At 30.1% G+C, this 12,457-nt stretch overlaps 2 protein-coding genes across 3 annotated transcripts in view; one reads left to right on the top strand and one right to left on the bottom strand.

The window, feature by feature from the left end:
* raw (NDT-like domain-containing protein raw) overlaps window positions 1-2,866 on the bottom strand; it is a 326,151-nt gene extending 323,285 nt beyond the window's left edge. The window contains exon 1 of one of the 2 annotated variants that reach the window (XM_085822210.1): window positions 2,715-2,866. The gene's annotated coding sequence lies outside the window, so the exon portion shown is untranslated. Of the gene's footprint in view, window positions 1-2,307; window positions 2,370-2,714 lie in introns of those variants that run through there. The other variant, XM_085822211.1, reaches the window with a different exon arrangement.
* Window positions 1-12,457, top strand: part of LOC118186822 (uncharacterized) — a 370,423-nt gene that overhangs the window by 41,348 nt on the left and 316,618 nt on the right. Inside the window, exon 2 of the mRNA XM_085822216.1 lies at window positions 549-658. The gene's annotated coding sequence lies outside the window, so the exon portion shown is untranslated. The remainder of the gene's footprint in view (window positions 1-548; window positions 659-12,457) is intronic.

The following is a 12,457-nucleotide window of genomic DNA, read 5'->3' as shown; positions in this document are numbered from 1 at the left end:
TAAGACACAGAACAATGTTTAAATAAGTAACAGATGAAATGACAACGTCACATGCAAAGCAAAAAAAAAAAAAAAAAAAAAAAAGAACGTTTATATTATAAAAAGGCGGGCGTAAAAATGTTTTCATTTTTTTCTTTGTCTGCAGTGTCTTATCTTTATCTATTTTCAGATACATTGTGTAAAAATATTTGGTAATTGTAAAATTATTATAAAAAGTCTAAGAAATATCAAAACTGCTAAAATTTTTGGTGACTTCCTGCAGCAGGTCCAGCGATCCCCAGTTTAAGAAACCCTTATCTAACATCTTAGTTCAAGTTATAAAAGTTAACAACAGAAAAAAGTTTAATGTACAATTGGATTTTAAGTACTTAAACTCATCCAAATTAAATCATACTGGTAAGATAATGTTTTCTAACAAAGTTTACGCAATTTATTGCTTAATATCTTCTACCAGATATTATGCTATGAGATCTTAATAACTATTTATTATTTGTAATAAACTAATAAAATTAATGATAGTAGCTTCTGGAATAATCCATTTCTTTTAGATAGGAAGAGTTATTTCCTTAATATTAATGGGGTTCACCAATGTCCAAGTGGATAAGAAAACTGAATACTGGTAGTTTTCAATGGATTTAGTTTCTGGTGCTTGAAGACAGTAAGTGGTTTTTGTGACATTTCACAGATGTAACAATATATGTAGTGTTTTAGTGCTTGGATGAAAAAATTAATCCCCTTTTTATAATAGATACAAAATTCCACAAATCCTCTCAAGAAATCAGTTTTTCTTTAAATTTCCTTCAAAACTGCATCGCTTTTAGCTGCACAGCCAAATGCTTTGGTATGATAAATAACTTAATATATAGCCATCCTCTATATTCTTTATTGGTGACTTGAATTTGATTATGACATTAAACATATTGCTTTGAAATATTATACATAAATGATGTGCATATTATAGTTTATCAACCTATTAAGACAATTTAAAATTTTATGATACAATATTGCTAAATATTAATGATATTTTTGTTGCTTACAAAGACTAAATGAATTTTCATTATTATGTTTTTTTTTTTTGTTACTATCAATACATATCAGGTCAGTATTTCAAGAAGATATACAATAAGTATTATTCAAAAATTATATATAGGTCCAATTTTTTCTGATCTGACAGCTTTGACTGAACACAGTCCTACTATGCAAAACAGAAAGGAAGTGCCAAAGAATTCTGATCAATTTAGTTTCAATATGCACCTTTTTTTGATGTCAATAAATAAAATACAAGAATTATAAAGTTTAGCAATCATTACAAAAAATATGTATTTATATGTTAAAAAAAGTAAAATATTTTTATTGATAATGTATTAATAATAAATCTTGATAATATTTTTATGCTATAAAATAGATTCCTTATATTTCTTGCAATCTTAATTTTCTACCTTGAACAAATATATAAAATATAACTGTTCATGCTTTCTGATAACTGAAATTAGTTTAAAAGAAAACAAAAGATAAATTAAGAACAAGCCTACAAAGAAAAATCTACCAAAGAAAAAATTATTATTATTATTACAGTAAAACTTATAATATAAAAGATAAAAGATTAAGTGACTTTTCATCAATTCTCCATTTGTGTCATTTGATATTTGACTAGAGAAAATACAATCACATTTTATTTACCTATTTTAAAGTAATTTACATTTAAAAACAACAAACTAAGTGCTTTACTACACCTACCGCATTTTTACAGTATAAAATATTAAAAATTTTTAAAAGGGAAAACAGTTTTACACTTTATTACTAGTGGAAAAAAATGTAAGATTTGAAACTTTTTACTGCTGTATTTATAAAACTATTCCAAATTTTCAACTCTAAAGAATTAATGAATGTTACTAACAAGGTATTTACCCACTTTATTTCGTGTGGTAACGCATACTTCTTATAAATAATAAAACTAATAATCTAATAATCTGCACTTATACTGTTTAACTAATATATTTTATATTAATAATTCTCGAAGTTACGGGTGGTTATTTTAATACTTTATTAACTCTTCAATTCTTATTCTATACAAGGTAAAAATAAGCTCAAAAAGCAGAAATATCAAGGAAAACTTTTGCGTTGCGGAAATGGGTAATTTTAAATATAGTAACTGCGTTTATGCAACTCAAAATAATAAATTTACGGTAATATAAATACTCCTAATATCACAACATAAAAATCAAACTTAAGAAAAATTAATTTTTGTCGCATCAGATACTGCTAATGTAAACTTTATGTATATAAATAAATTTTTCATAAATGTACCTGAGGAAACAGTGGAGTTGGCAGAATTTTCTAGCTGCTTTACACCATTCAGAAGTACTTAGTTATAACAGTGCTGGAATTACACAGTGTAGAAAGAAGCGTTCATTTTACTGAAATAATTTGAAAAAATGCCAACGAAGCCAAAACAAATCGATATATTAGTTTGGCACATGAAATGCCACGCCGCAGGAATAAATGTACAGCTACGTTTATAGATATTTAAAGTGCCATATACTGCTTAAATGATATAATTTTGTAAGTGAAACAGAAAGAACGACTCCTAAAAGCAGTAACAGTGCTTAAAAATAGAAAATCTTTATTTTTTGGGAGCAAGCCAATGAAAGTTAGGCCTAGATTAGATGAAATTTAATGTTAAAAATACATTCTAGATCATCATTTTAAATTACCTTTCATTTTCGTGAAATTTCAAGCTGTCTTTCTTCTACTTTAATAAATACTATAGTTCATATTTTATTCATGTAGTCATACACTAGTGATCCACATGTACCTGATGCATAACATTGTTGACATAAATTTTTTAAACCACATGCAATATTTGAAGCAAATGCAACTTCAAACTTTTGTTTACATAATGATGTATTAAATTATAAAACCTGCTGCCATCTAGTATCAGTAGCAAAAACGAATAAATCTGCATTGAATTAAAAAACAGAATACGTTTGTATACCTAAAAATCAACACTTATAAGCTCAGCCTCTGAATATATGTTGTTTTAAAATGAAGGTATATAAGCAAATATTGCTTTTAAAACAAATAGGAATAATTCCTTAAATTTCGAAATTGTTATGTATATACTTTCAAGACTTTAAAAAAAAAAAAAAAAAAAAAAAAGAAACGAAAAGAAAAAGGGGGGAAATGTGGATAAAGAAACGGTTGTACTAATAAGAATAAATACTGTATAAATAAATTTAAAAAGTTAAGTCAAATAAAGTCAAATAAAGTTAGCGGAGAAAGAAACAGTGAGTGTGAAGAGAATGGGCATTTTACAATATGTAAAACCTCGCAGGCTGCAATTTCAAACATTTTAATCTTACCTTCATCTCTGGCTACTAGTTTTATGCTGTCTTTAAAATTTTACTTTCAATTTATTTATTTTTTATTTTATTTTTATAATAATGCAGCTATTAATCAATGATATCTGCTACAACTATTTCACATGAAATAAATTCTTATGCAGAGAATAAGAATTAAAATTGAGTTAAATTTAAGTTTTCATATGCTTTCATAAAAGTACGCAAATACATAATATAAGATTACAATAAGAAACTATTAATTTAGAGAAAAAATATCCTCTGTTAATCGAAATATATTTTTATTATTATTTAATACTAGTAAGTATAGGTAAGTAGAGGTTACTTGTAATTTTACTGTCACATTTGTAATTTTACTCACTGAAAGGAAAATTTAAACAAAGATGTCAATCTATTCTTTATTTATATATTGAATCGGATAATTGTCATATAAAATTTGCTTTCTAAATTTTATGACAGCATTTTATTGAGAACAGTTTTAAATTGAGTAAAATATATTTAATTATTTTGACGAAGAAGAATTATAGATGGCGCCACAAACAAGACCTAAATTCTAACTTAACATGGAAATTCGTCTCGATGTTTCGAAAGGGACTTTAAAAAAAAAAAAAAAAAAAGAAAGTATATTTTCAACCTGTTCTGCTCATGTAGTACATGCACAGCTTTCACCATTGCAAGAACACCATTGAACCTGCTCTCGCTTCCAAAGCTAAAAAAATACATTTTGAATTTATTTTGGATTGTTTTTTAACATGGTTTAAAAATTAAACAGCAAAATACTGTTGATAAATTCCAAAACATTGACTAAAAGTAGTTTTTTATATTCATAAACTAAAACTAAGTATTTAACAACTAAATAAAAGACTGGCTGCATTTTTCCTGAAACTATGAAAGTTGAAAATTCCTGTTATATAGTAAAAAATAAATAAATAAATATAATATATAATAAAGTAAAAATAAAAGACAATCTTTAGCAGCGCAAACAGAAATCGTGGGCCTACGCAAACCCTCCCCTCCCAAAAAAAATAAGGAAAAGAGAGAAAATCGAGGTTATTTCACTGATGATGGTTTGGATTGGGGCTGGATTAATTATTAAGCGATACTTGCACGTGGTTACAGGGTATAAAGGTGGAAATGCATAACAGAATTTTTTGGAAAGAAAATTCTGGAGTACCCCTCCCTTCTTCATTCTGTTTTAGGTTAAGAAAATTTAAGAAGACTGAAAATTTGAGCAGCATTCCTAGCATCATTGGTTTTAATCGAGATTTGCTTCCTTGGAAGATTAGATTTTTTATGAGATTTTCCTTTCATTGGGGTATGTATCGGGAACAAATTTTTAACCAGTGGCGACTCGTAATAAGCACTGTGGAACTGCAGCATCTCCTATTTCCACTTATTATTATTTTTAATATTTAATATAGTGCGCCCTTTAGTCTTTAATTCTTTCTTTATACTTTTACAATACATAATCCTTAAGCTTAATGTCAGTAGCCATCCCCCAGTTTGTGAAAAAGATACGAAAGTCTTTGTTTGGAACTGCGCATTTCACAGTTCCAGCGACATGCCATTTGGCTGTTCTGCGCATGCGCACACAGAAAGCAGCATGCAAGCTGGGTAGAGAAAAGAGCACTGCCGCTCCTGCAGTGCCGAAATTCTGACATGTTGTCGAAAACGTCCTCCACAAGGTGGAACTTCAACATACGGACCATAAACAGAGTTCATGAAAATTTGCAACTTTTTATAAATTGCGTTACTAAAATTTAGTCAACATCAAATGCAGATCAAACTATTGCAAAAGCAACAGGAATTTTAAAATATCTAAATGATGATAATTTAAAGTTTGGGTTAGAGCTTTTTTATCAGATGCCTCATGTTGAAATAATATACAACCAAATGCAATACAGAGAAATTAGTGTGTTTAAAGTTAATGAATATATAACAAATTTCAAAATTGCTATTTTATAAATTGTTTAACAAGAAATGCTTAGTTTTAGAAATGAACATTCTACAGAAAAAATAGTACTGACCACTGAAGCATATCCAATGATTGACAAAGAAGAGCTTGAAACTGAACTAAAAGTATTCTATTGTAGGTCTGATATCCATAAATACTGCAAATTAACTGAGCTACTGAAATTTATCTTCGAAAATAATTAAGATGATGTTCTTAGTGAAATTACGAAACTGATAAAAATTCTCTTGAGAGTTTCCATTACTACATCAGAGGCAGACCGCTGCTTTTCAACACTGAAAAGAATGAACACTTTTCTAAGAAGCACCAGGAATTCGGAAAGAATAAATGCGCTTGCGTTGCTTTCAATAAAGAAAAATTTCCTTAGTTGTCACCCAGAGATCAAGGATAAAGTTATTGATCTTCTCGGGCAAATTAAAACTAAAAGAATGGATTTCATTTTTAAATGGTTTGGTTTATTAGATTACGGCAAAGCACTCGATGGCTATCTGCCTTAAGGGAGGGATGCCTTCGTGGAGGACTTTTTAAGAGAAACTGGCTCGTATGCACGTTACACATGGGGAAAACCACGAAAACACCCATGCGGCCAGCCCGTTTGCAGGGTTCGAACCTCGGACCGAATTACCAGTGCTCAGCGACGTTACCGGTCGGCCGCTGGTGGGCTTCATTTTTAAATGAATAGACAAAGATTGAACTGTAACAATTTTGGTTAAAGTAATTAAGATATGTTTAATTTTTTTCTTGTAAGATTTCATGAAGTTTCAAAATAAATTTTCTTTTTATACATGTTTGTTTCCTTTTACACAATTTTAAAACGAAGGTTAAATTTTTTTGGAACAGCACCCCCACTAATTTTAGCCACGAGCCGCCACTGTTTTTAACTATAAAGAAAAGAAGCATGTCACAGAAAGTCCAGAATTAAAGAGCAACATGCGAAATATGTGGTTAAAGAAAGAAGCTCTAGATTAGCAGATTTTATATGAAATTTTATCTTGAATTTTACATCTGCAATTTACACCGTTTAAGGTTCCTTTATCATCATTATTATTATTTATTATTTTTAAGAAATTAATAAATAACTAGTTAAGTTATAGACTGACAGACAACAAAAAGAGCATGTAAAAAGAAATCATGGTAATAGTGCATCATAATTTACTTAGCTCACAAATACGAATTATTTAAATTTTTTCATCAATAAATAAATAAACAATCTTAAAGTTTTCAGAATTTAACAGTTTGAAATCTTAAAGTTTTCAGATCTTAACAGCCTGAAGATTTTAAAAGTTTGCAACTGTCTAGTGTGATTAATAAAACTGATGATAAAAGGCAACATAAATAAATAACAAAATAATTTTAAAAAAATGATTTATTCAAATTTACATCTTGTTAGTTTCACTTCTGTAAAATCATTTATTAATTTCCTTGAGATTCTCCACTTTGTCAACCATCTGAATTCCAGTGCAAAGCAGTGACAAACTTGAGTAAAATTAAATAGACAACAAATTAAAATTAAACACTTCTATGCATTTCGAGCGAATAATTAAGTTGTTCGTTGAATTTACTTTGAATGTCGAGGTTAAGACCATCCGATCCGAGTTCGGTCCCACATGGATGGGTTGGCTGCATGGTTGGTTTCCTTCATAAGTAACTTAAATATGAGCCAGTTTTCCATAGAAAGTCCTCCATGAGGGCATCCCTGCTGTTTCGCAGATAGCCCACATATCCTTATAATATATATCCGTTTCTTCTTCAATCCATTTTGCAGACCACTAGTTGACTATTATAGCAAATAATGGCTCAGTAAGACTGAAATAGATTGGATTAGTTGCAAGAAGACTATCTGCGTAACGGTAGGAATACTTTCGTGGAGAACCTTCTAGGGAAAACTGGTTCGTATCCATGTTACACATTAGGAAAATACGAAAACTTCCAAGCAGCCATCCCATTTGCCGGAATTTGAAGGCTGAGCTAAAAAAAAGTTGCCGAAAGGACTTTCGATCAATTTGTCCTCCAAAACGGTTATTTTCTGTTATAATATGACCCACAAATTGCTCAAAGAAGAAAACATTCAACTAGTGTTGTGGCGTATGGGAAGAGTCATTAGACTACATCCAGGAAGTGACCGTAAGATCCGCGTAGTAACGGTACGAACTCCACACGGAAGAACTCAAGAGACCTACTGCTAAGCTTTGTCACTTATTGAACCAGGAGACAAACTCTTAAATATGATACAAACTATTAACTGATATAGACTCTTGAGTATGATTTTGATTAGCAGCCTCAAAAATGTTGGCATTCTATTATGCTTGAAAAGTTTGTGTTTAAAATTGTAATTAATTGAAACTGTGTTTCAATGGTGGGCGGGATGTTTAGGCCTACATTTTCAAAACTAGATTGCAATCACAGGCAGATGCAGATTAACTTGCTCGAGCTTTATGGCGAGAGTAAAAAAGATTGTGCATTGCCTTGGTGATCGTTTTTTTTTTACTGCTGTTCTTTTCAATATTCAATAAATATGTTTTCATTAATACAGTCCGCTTGAGATTTTACTTTATTAAATATGTCCTATACTACTTAACAAGAGTGTCAGAAATATCTGCTATATTTCTTTTATCTCTGCTTGTCCCAAGAATGGAAAACGTAGAGGCTGCATAAAGTTTTTCATATCGAGACGTGTCTAGTGTCGTGCCTCTTGTAAGTTCCCGTATGGTGTGACTGTGATACAGTATGAGGTATAATTCTGTAATAAAATGGTTTCACAGTTTAGTTTATTCTGGCCACGTTTTTAAAAATTAAATTCCTCTGATTTCTGCTTTGCTTTTCACATCACATATTAAGTTAATAATATACTAGAAATCTGAATTTATGTCTTCTTATCTTGCTTTTTATACACCGCATTTGCCCGAAAATTAAACTTGGAGTATGATGTAATTTTTTCTAAAATTGGGCTGAAGTCTTAAAATCGACAATTATAATAAATGGAATTGTAGAATGAGAGGAAAGAATTTAATATTATATTACAAAGAATAATTACTCTGTTTAAATGCTAAACAAAGCATGTAAGTAATTATCATCTATGTAAACTACGTAGCTACCATTAATTGCAATTGCCACGCCTAGTTAAGTGGTTTCAAGGTCTACATCCTTTGATTATTGGTATACTTGAAAACAAGTAGGCAATAATGTATCATTAATTTTTCATAACTTTTATTTCTGTACCGTAGAAAAATATTGTATTTAATTATGCAGCTTGCATTTTATTGTAATCAGAAATAAATGAACAATGTAAGAGAGGAACCATGTTCTATCTTATATGCAAGGTAATAAGAACCCTGTTCTCATCAAATATTCAATTATATTATTACTTCTTAAAATTTTTCCTAAAATGAAAGAGCCATCGACATTCGAGGGCTGTCTCGTTTTCGAGTAAATACAGTTTTTAGTCTAGAGTAGCGTTAGCCCAGAAGCGCTATTAATCTCGAAACGGCATTTTGCGTTGAATCACTTTAAAAGTCTGAATCACTTTTCAGAATGTTGCAAACAAATATTATCGCCGCGTAATATATTTAAAGAAATTAAATAAGTAATAAAGAATCTGCATAAATGTATGTATGTTTCTCGTAATGCGAAAAAACGATGTTACCTAGAGACATCAAATTTTGAATAACGTAATCCTCCACCCGGACATTAGCACCTGGAAGCCCGAAATTTTAAATTCGGATTTGTTTTGTTACCTAGTCCATATTTTGTAAAACGTAACGAATTTTCGATTAACGAACTCGACGATTTCAAAGGGAGCAATGGCAACATTGTATGGGAGAAGAGAAGAATTAAAAAAAATCTGAAAGGTTTCAGATTTTAAATTACCTCCTAAGGGGCGTTTTTTTTTTAATGTTTTGTGTGTTACCTTTACTTATTAAATATCATGTTCTTTGCACTTAAACCATAAAATTCAGTTCAACAGCAATGTCGCAAAATAATTTTAAAATGAGATATCTTTAGAATTTCAGGTACACAGTTCCGCGCGCTGGAGATGAAAAGGTTTTTTTTTTTTTTTTTTTTCCCGTAGTGTGTTGCTATTGCTCGTTTTTAAATAGTTAAGTTTGTTAATCAAAAATTCGCTAAAATTTTACAAAATATGAAATCGATAATAAAACAAATTCCAAATTTGGCATTCAGATGCCCTTATTCGCAGTAGGATTATGTCATTCAAAACTGGATGGCTCTAGGTACCGTTTTTTATCACAATGCGAGAAACATACAACTTACATTTATTTAGATTCTTCATTATTTAATTTCTTCAAATATAATAATACAGGCCGATAGTATTTGGTAGCAACGATTTGAAAAGTGATTCTGCCTTTTAAAGTTTTCAACGCAAAATCGCAAAACGAAAGCAATAGTCCTTCTGGGACTTCCTTCCTTTGGACTGGAAAAAAAAAAAAAAAAAAAAAAAAAAAAAAAAAAAAAAATCTCAGCGAGCAATACTGTCTATCGGAAATTCTAAAGATATGCTGTTTTTAAATATTTCATAATATTGTTGTTGAATTGAATTTTATGTGGTTTAAGGGCGAAGAACATAATATTTAATAAATAAAGGTAACAGACAAAACATTAAAAAAACGCTCCTTTGGGGCGTAATCTAAAATCTGAAAGCTATCATATTTTTATTTTTTTGTTTATTATAGTTTTATTCTTAGAAGCACTCACAAAAGCATTGTTTTAAGCACTCGCAAAATAGCATTTTGAAATTTTGAGAAGTTGTCGAATAGCACTGCATTATTAAATATCATTATTTATTATATTTTTAACTGCTGATATATATTATTATTCAGCATATAATTATTTTAATAATATATACTTCTAGATGAGAGGAATCACCTATATTTCATGTAGAAATATTGCACTTATCAGCTCTAAAAGCTTCCCCTGAGAAAGCGATATAAAAAATTTTGAAGAGCGAAAATATTTTCTCCGATGCTTTGAGATTTAATGCGGATATTGTACTACTTTTGATTCCTTCACGCTAACAGTAGTCTAAAAGAAGAAGTATGTTTACTGGTAAATTACTATTTAAATATCTCAGCAAAGAAGTAAAATGAAAAATTAAATTTCTGAAATACATATTTCACCACATGCAATTCATGTCTCCTATACTACAAGGTGACAGCTTCCGTTTCTGGCATTTTTAATTCCCAGTAGCTGAGAGATTTCTGTTATTTAATTTTATGCATTTATAAATTCATTACATGAATTACGAATATTGCGTTTAAATTACTTTAATTCTTACGTAACTTAACATCAAAGATGAACTTTAATCTTTTTTGATTGCCTCACGATACTCTTAATTTACAAGATAGCAGTATCTTATTTCATTGGAAAATTGTGGTACGAAAGTAATGTATAATATTCAAATCAAACAGTTCGATGTTCCTATAAAATTTTTAAAGAAGTATTACTATGACAACTACTCTCAGCCCAAAATTATGACATTTACAGAAATGTCTCAGGTGTTAATGTAAAATGTTAATAAAATTCTAGCTTGATTGGCTGCAATTCCAATAATTAATGTACGCTAAATATTCTCTTTACTTACGTATTACCCTGTTGACTATAAAAGTTAGTGAAGATCCTGCTAAAATCGGGAATATCATTCCTGCACAATTCTTAAGAAACTGACGCTTCTTTCTTTAATTCAAAATCAATATTTGTCCTTCTTCGTTTCTGAGTTTCCTAAAACGACTTTCGTCAGTTTTTACTACTTAGGCCCTTCGAATGTACCAAAAGGTCTAGAAAGGTATTAATGCAAACTTCCAGCAGCATTCGAGTTTATTATTGTTTTGTCGTTTTTTTCCCCCATTTAACAGATGCTAATTCTCTCCACCAGCTGTAAATGAAACGGAGTAAATTTACAAATAGCTCATCACCATTGTTTATTCGTTTCCCATATCGTGTCGATAAATATACACTTTTTCTAATGGTAAACGCTTGCATAACTTTGAAAATAATTAGTTGCTTGGGTTCCTATAAAAGGCAGGTCTCGAATTTTAATAATTTGTTTCTAAATGCAAGGTGAAATCGCAGCTATAGCAGTTAATTTATATCCTTCTCCATCGGTCTACTTCGTGACAGTTTCACAGTCGATGGAATAATTCGCAAGTACCATATTTTCAAATGTTCATGAAATTTTGGTACTTATACGTACTTACAAGTTGTACTTATTAACTCTATTACGACCAAAGCGGTCAAGATGGCTCTTCATTCAAACGACCAACGATTTCCCGAATAGCCGACATGGCATGCTTTGTTTCTATCCTTCCCATAAAGCGTATAATAACATCATAAGATGCAGTTTCCTTAAATGCATTATATCCGCTCATCTTTTATTGTAAAACAATCTTGTCATAAAAAGATTCTTTTGTGGTTCTTAATCTTTAGCTTAAAGGTGACTTAGTGTACTGAGTACTGGCTAATGAAGAAGCTCCTTTGTTATGAGCTAGAAACGATATCATTTGAAACTTTCATACCTGAATGAACGGAGGGAGGAGAAATTGTTGCGAATCTGAAATAAAATTTGAGGCGTTTTATTTTTCTAAGCAAACAGATCAGTGAAGCTTTTGGCCTTCCTTGAGTTAACGCAACCACCTCTGTAATATTTAGTGGTTATTTACAGATGAAAAGGTTACCGTTACTTATCTTGCGCAAGTTGGTGGTTTTCGAGAATTTTTTTTATAAAGATTCTTAAACTATCGATATTGGCAGACATTATCAGAGTATGAAAACAAACTTTAGCAATTTAAAATACAAATTTTAATTATTAAATTTCTACATTAAAAAAATTAAACATTTCCTGTAATTTTTTTTGCCTTATTCTACTCTAAGTATACAACGATCTATTTTCACTTAAAAAACATACAATTGCAGAGACTCGGCATTGCGCAAACTTTGGCAACACTGGCTAGCTACCAAGCATATTTTTCTCGTTGTTTACTTTAGAGATTTTGACGGTAGCAACATTCCATATTCCAGCAGAAATTTTTCTTACATTTCAGGACAATTCCACAAGCGCATTGTACAATTAAGTTTAAGGCAAAAAATATCACTATTTATTTCTAAAAACCGTTGA

This window comes from Stegodyphus dumicola, chromosome 8 (assembly GCF_044657685.1).
Source record: "Stegodyphus dumicola isolate Sdum_Otavi_A_Nest chromosome 8, ASM4465768v1".
Classification (NCBI taxonomy): Eukaryota; Metazoa; Arthropoda; class Arachnida; order Araneae; family Eresidae; genus Stegodyphus; species Stegodyphus dumicola.
Note: the sequence above shows the minus strand (reverse complement) of the source record. Positions and strands in the feature narration are given on the sequence as shown.